Here is a 7,582-nt window from a genome sequence, read left to right as displayed (position 1 = left end):
GGGAAAGAACATTCACTGGCTAGGGGATAGAAGTGTTCACTTCAAGTTTTTGTTGTGAATCAACAATCTAGCACTCACATTTTATTCATCAGTGTTCTGAAATTTAATGTTAGTCTACCCATAGGCAGTGGGTGTTACCCCTCTGTACTGACAAGCAATAATTTTGAGGCCATCGACAAGTCTCTTGCACTATTTTGTGCAGGGGACCTACTTAGGTAGACTTACCATAGTCTCTGTCTTTCAAAACTTTTGTGTACTGTTTCCTATAGATTGAAAGTTCCCTCCTGGCAAGAGGAAGGAGGCGCACTCTACTCAGGAAACTTACAAGACTCACAAGGGCACTTAGGCAGCAAGCACGTGATTGCTGAGGAGGGAGGACTCTTCGATGGAGTAGCTGCCTGCAAGTTGTGCAGGGAAAGCCGGTGATGCAGCTTTCCTGGGCCATCACCATGGGCGTTTCAGCAATGCAGTTTCCCAACTCACTCATGCTCCTGTAAGCAACCCCTCACCCATGTTCATATAAGCGAATTCTTACCCGTGCTCCTATAAATAAATTCTCACTCATGGTCCTGTAAATAAACCCTCACTCACTCTCTCATAAGTAAATCCTCACCCATGTTCCTATAAGTGAACCCTTGCCCATGGCCCTGTAAATAAACCCTCACCTATGCTCCCATAAGTAAACCCTCACCCCTGGTCCTCGAAATAAATCCTCAGTCATGCTCCCATAAGTAAACATTAACCTGTACTCTTATACGTAGCTCCAGAAATTTCATTTGTTCTCAAGCTGGGCTTGGGCAGAATGGATTCTTTGGTCTTTCACTGTCCTGTCTAGGTTGAAGATGCATATCTGTGTGTCTCCTCAGGAAAAGTCATGTAACATATACTTTTGTACATTTGCCTTTCTGATTTGCCTGTCTTGTAATCCAAGGCATTTATCAGTGGTGGATAAGAGTGAGGAAAGACAGAGAATGAAGTTAGGTAATTGAAAAATTTCCATAAAAAATGGGGAAACAGACCAAGCTAATATTTTGCTTATGACAAACAAAAACAAGCAGAGCAATGGCTGTGAAGGTTGAGGTAATGTCCTCAGAATGGATTTGCTAAATTTCCTTGACTTTCCTCTCTCCATCTCTTGTAGTAAGTTACTAATGTAGCTGGGAAACTTAAAAACCAAAACAGAGCAGAACAAAACAACAACAACAAAAAAAATATTTCAAGGTTCCTGGGTGATTTGCGTATATACTTAAGTTCAAGAAGAAATTCTCTAAACACCCATTTTGTATGGCCATATTCACAATGTCCTCTTGAAATACAAAGAAAATACACTTTCCATCTTAAACTGGCTATTTATTTGTAGAAGGAGGTACAATGAGAAAACTTGCCTACTTCCTACCCCGAGGATTTAGCAACAGGAATCATTAAGAGGAGGGGAGTGAACATGGTAGTTTTCTGAGAATGCGTGCATTCATGTGTGTTAACTATTTGCTAAGTCAGTTCAGTGTGCAAGACACGCTGCTATTGAGTGCTCTGAGATATGTTGCATCAAAATAAAGTGGACCATACCAGACAGAATGGGATTAGAGGCATTGGGGTTCAGCTTAGCTGCCTGCAGTTGAGTGTGGCAGCGTGGTCCCTGGCTTGAGGGCACTGATTTGACACAGTAGCCACTCTGATAGATGTAGCTGACTTTTTAAAAAAAAATTATTATTATTATTTATTTATTTATTTGAGAGTGACAGACACAGAGAGAAAGACAGATAGAGGGAGAGAGAGAATGGGCGCGCCAGGGCTTCCAGCCTCTGCAAACGAACTCCAGACGCGTGCACCCCCTTGTGCATCTGGCTAACATGAGACCTGGGGAACCGAGCCTTGAACCGGGGTCCTTAGGCTTCACAGGCAAGCGCTTAACCACTAAGCCATCTCTCCAACCCTCTAGCTGACTTTTGAGCTAAGTGTGAGCCACTGTGTGCATGGAAGAAGTGGAAAATGTAACAAGCACGAAAGGATGGGAAGGAGTGAGCCAGGAGGCTCTGTTATATACTAAGACAAGAAGGAGAAGGAAAATTTACTGTGGAGATGGACTATAAGAACAAATATGGAAATTAAGTGTGGGAATATTTCTTACAGACCTTACTAATAACCTTTCTGATATTATTGCTATGAGATGCTAAATTCCTTACTCATAACTTCCTCTACAATTAATCTTACAGCTCTGCCATCCACCCACGTAAAGCAATGTGACTAGTTTTCCTCTGGAATCCTTGTAGTACCTTTGGCCTGAACAGCACAGATGACCAATATTGACAAGCAATGTTTAGAGATGCTCGGTGATCTTAAGATATGCTGTTTTCCTCCAAGGCCTGGTTGGACTCTCATCTCAGAACAAACACACATGGGTAACAAATGCTGACCATAGTGTTGACCACAACGAGGTCAGTAACTGCGGGCCCACCAATCTGTTGAAGGCAACAGGTGACCCTAATGTGATTGTTCTTGTGATCAGAGTGTGTGTGTGTCCTGGATCAGCAGAGTCCAGCAGGTCATACCCCTAAATCCCTTCCTTTAACAAATGTTTAAGGATTATCCAAGCTTGAAAGTTCCTTACACTTTGCCCATACAATATACTACTTGTTCATATTTTACTGTTTATTTTCTGTTCAACAAAAGTATCAATGAGTACCTACATGCAGAAGAGAGGAAGCCACAGTCGCCGCAGTCACTGGAACATCAGAGCAGCAGTGACAGCAGATGCAGCAGGTTTACTGATGCTTTAAACTAAACTTGTCTTCAGTTTCCTTTGCCTCAGGCTGCTGCTAGAGGCAGCTAGCCCGCCCCTAGAATAGCTGTACCAGGAGTGAGCTCTCTCACAGGGCAGTCTGTGCTCTTAGAAGCAGATTGTCCACTTCTGGATAGGAAAATTCCAGAAGTTAGTCTTCTCTAAATTCAGGATTGTGTTCCTCCCCCACCACCAAATAGGACAAATTACAAATTATGTCACTCCCAGAGTTAGTCATTACTACCAAGAAAACTAAAACCTATGGATTAGGGCACATTGTTTACCCAAAAGACCATCAGAGGGAGAGGACATTGGAAAAAATGATTCTTTGCTGCTCATACTCTTCTGTTTTCCCCAGTAATTCCCCTCCAACTGTCACCTATATCTCTCTCTCACAGTCCCTTGAAAACATTAGGTATATGTTTCATTTACATTTTCTATCCGTTTTCTTCTGAATTGATTTCCAAGGCTTTCTTCTTAATGTTGCACAGAAACTTCTTGCCAAGGTCACTCTTGGATATGTCAAACCCAATGGTCAATTTTCAGCCCTTATTTTAATCACACAAGTAGCTGCCTAGACAAGGTCAGCCACTCCCATCCTTTTAGGAACAATTTATTTTATTGACTTAGATGTTATACATTATTTCTGAATGTCCCTTCTTTACCTCAAAAATACTCTCCCAGGCTTCTCCTGTTAGATTGTTTCTCTGCTACATCCATTCTCATCTCCCTAAATAAGTTCATGTGGGTTTGGTTTCTGTGTGCCAATGCCTTCTATATATGTTCTGTCTCCAGTCTGAACCTTTACCAAAATTCCAGACACGTAGATCTATGACTTACCAGCTCCTTGAGAATTGCCTTCAAGCACCTCAAACTTCATGTCTCTTTAACCCAGTTTTTGACTTTCTTTCTGAAAACTGTCTTTGTCTCTCCCATTTTCTCATTTCCTAATAAAGTTCAAAACCTCTGGATTCACTCTTCTCTCCACTTTAGACATTCCTCACTCATTTGGCAGCAAGTTCTGCTACCTTTAGCTTCAAAATTTGCCAAGAACATGGTTACTTCCTAACTGCCCCACAGCTACTAACTTTTACTAGCTTCCTACATTGCCCTAACTTTTGTAGGTCCCTAGCTCCTGACCTCCTAAATCCCTGCCCTCCTCAGCTACCACAGTGGGCCTTCAGGCACAGCCAGATTTTGTAGTCAAAAACAAAACCAAAAACCAGCAGGACTTAGTCTACTGTTGTGTTTGTTCTGCTTCTTTATGACTGACTTTGTTAAGTGTTACAGACTCTTCCTGTGTTATGGACAAGATGTTATGTAGCAGTCCTAAACCCAAAGACACCCAGGTTAGCAATCCTAGCTGAAGGAACTTTAAATTTAAACATTAATTCAGAGATAATTGACTGGCTTTACTGGAGATGTGCCGATATTTTAATGAATAAAAGTGGTCAAAAGATACACTGGCCATCCAGTGTCAATGCCCACCCCAATTGCTGGGATAAAGGGAGGCCATTGAGGTGTATAATGTGATCTAGAGATAACCTGACATAGGAACAAAGGGACAACAGAAATCAGAAAAGAGAAATTGGGAATGTATTTGGGGTGGATAAAAAATATAGCTCTCATCCATAATTTAACACATTGTACTTTTAATATGAGTTATTTTTATCTCTTGGGGCAATAATACCTTACAGCATTAATGCAAAGATACTTTGCAAAAAGGATGAACATATTATTACCTTATTAAGTAAATGTTGTTTGGTATGAAATCTCGATTATTCCATTGGTGGCTAATAAAATATGGGCAGACACAGAAGATGCCTGTGTAATTTACAATAACAATAGAGGTGTAGCTAAAACGTCAGCCAAGGAGAATTTCACCAGTTAGATTCAACATACTACTGGAAGTTCTAGCTGGAGAAATTAGAAAATAAAGGTAAACAAATGCCATGCAACAATTTTATTGAGAACAGCATTTATTGTGGTCCAGATGCTTGCATGCTCCTAAAGTCCCTATGTGGAAACAAAGGCCAGTGCGCTGGTGGTGGGTGGGGAGGAGCACTGGACAGGCGCTTACCTCGTGAGAGGAAAGTCCTCATGACAGGATTAAAACTCTAAAGAACATAACTGGCTTCCCTTCTGCATGTATTGCTCATTCATGAAAGATGTACTGGATATGTGCAGAGGTCAGGAAGCAGTACTCGGAATGAGTGGGACCAGTGGTCTCCTCCCCAGGGCAGCACAGACATAAATACAGCTCATCGCTGCATCATTAGTTAATCTTATGCATTTAAATTGACATATTCGACTCTTTTTCTCTTACACATGTGGAGACAAAGGAGAACGGTAGCAGGGGCTACGATCAGAATACACTGTGTACAGGTATGGAGGTTGTCAATAAAAAGTTTTCTTGAGAAAATACAAACCATAGAGTCAAATTCACTTTTGAGTATATGACTTCTGGCAAGAAAATTACCTTTTATAAAACTACAAGTGGAGGCTGGAGAGATTGCTCAGTGGTTAATGATGCTTGCTTGCAAAGCGTGACAGCCTGGGTTTGATACCCCAGACCCATGAAAATCCAGATGCACAAAGTGCTGCATGTGTCTGGAGTTCATTTGCTGTGGCTGGAGGCCCTGAAGCATCCATTCATATCCTCTCTCTCTCTCAAGTAAATAACTATAGCATTAAAAAAAAAACTGTAAGTGGTATCATCAATAAAGGGAGCTAAGAAGTTGTAAGTTTGTTGTGAGAATTAAATAGTAAATATTTATAATATTTTAATAAATATGTCAATTTTGCCCAGGGTTTCATATTTGACAACTTACCAGTAAGTGGTCAGTACTGTTATTTTACCAATAACTGTGTTTTACTTTAGTTTTTCCACTTGTGCAATGATATTAAGGCTAACTATCTTAGTGAAAATATTTTATTTCAAATAACATGTTTATTTTTAATATTCTTGGGAGAATGCCATCAAGGGCAATTTTTTGTTGTTGTTGTTTGTGTTTTCAAGGTAGGGTCTCAATCTAGCCCAGGCTGACCTAGAATTCACTCTGTAGTCGAAAGGTGGCCTTGGACTCACAGTGATCCTTCTACCTCTGCCTCCCAAATGCTGGGATTAAAGATATGAGCCACCATGTCAGGCTGAAGGGAAATATTTTTAAGAAAATAATGATATTTCTAATTCTTGGAATTTTGATGAAAAACCCTGCATGCAGAATTAACATTTTATTTTAAAATTGTTGGCTACCTGCCCTTCTATTGCAATTAGCTTTACAAATTAATAGTCTTCAAAAAAGAAAACAAGGTACAAATGTGTTGAAACAAAGATTATAGTTCTATATTGAAAGAGACTACTTTGGTCCTTTAAAGATTTTTATTATTTATTTATTTTAGTAGTACTGGGGAATGAACATAAGGCCTTGTTCACACTAGGAAGCGCTCTACTACTAATTATGTCACTGACCCCCTTAAAAGGATTACTGAACAATAACAAAGTATTTATATTGTGCTGGATATGGAAATACCAAAATGAAGAAAAGATCAGGTACAACTCTTAGGGGAATTTAGGTTGAAATCAGAGGAGAAACAGGTACAGAAATAATTTCTAACACAACATGAAAATACTTCAGCAGAGGTAAGTGTAACAAAGGCGCTTTTGTAACAAGGGTAGAACAACCACTTTTGCCTCAATCCTCCTGGGAAGGTTTTCTTAAACAGAAGACATATTTTAAAAGGGATAAAGGGCTGGAGAGATGGCTTAGTGGTTAAGCACTTGCCTGTGAAGCCTAAGGGCTCCTGTTCGAGGCTTGATTCCCCAGGACCCACATTAGCCAGATGCAAAAGGGGCGCATGCATCTGGAGTTCGTTTGCAGTGGCTGGAGGCCCTGGCGTGCCCATTCTCTCTCTCCCTCTCCCTCTTTCTCTGTCATTTTCAAATAAATAAATATAAATAAACAAAAAATTAAAAAGTGATGAAAATGAGAAGAAAATTCAAAGACAAAACTGAGTGGAGAAGTGGTCTCCCAAGAGGAAGGACTGGTAGGTGAAAAGTCTCATATAGCCCAGGAAGGATATGACATAAGTGGGAAACAGCAAACAAAGAGACAAACAAAACCATAGCATGCAGTCAGAACAGATGCACAGAAAAGACAGGCAAAGGTTTTTTTTTTTAATATTTATTTATTTATTTATTTATTTGAGAGCGACAGACACAGAGAGAAAGACATATAGAGAGAGAGAGAGAGAGAATGGGCATGCCAGGGCTACCAGCCACTGCAAACGAACTCCAGACACGTGCACCCCCTTATGCATCTGGCTAACGTGGGACCTGGGGAACCGAGCCTCGAACCGGGGTCCTTAGGCTTCACAGGCAAGCGCTTAACCGCTAAACCATCTCTCCAGCCCAACAGGCAAAGGTTTTGAGATGAGACCATGAGCTTTGTAGCTCAGTTAAAGAGTTTGCTTATTTATGGAAGATCAGTATATTTATGGAAGATCAGTATGGATTTATAAGCAAGGAGTGACTCAATTAACTATAACAAATAATGCCAAAAGAATGCTATTCTCCTTGTAGCTTGCTGCTCATGTTGAGAAGCCTTAGTTGATGAGGCAAGTGGGCTCCTGGGCTCAGGTAAGGGTAAGAGAGCCACCGCCTGCCCCAGCTCCTCCATCTCCCCCTCCCCTGGTTACACTAACTGTCTGTCTAGGAGTGGATTGCAGAACAGGAGAAAGCTAGCTTCTTTTAGGTAGCTTCAGTTAGAAATTGAGGCCCAGAGAGAACAGGAGATGCCACCC

This window comes from Jaculus jaculus, chromosome 4 (assembly GCF_020740685.1).
Source record: "Jaculus jaculus isolate mJacJac1 chromosome 4, mJacJac1.mat.Y.cur, whole genome shotgun sequence".
NCBI lineage: Eukaryota > Metazoa > Chordata > Mammalia > Rodentia > Dipodidae > Jaculus > Jaculus jaculus.
The sequence above is the reverse complement of the archived record's forward strand: the minus strand, read 5'-3'. Positions refer to the sequence as shown.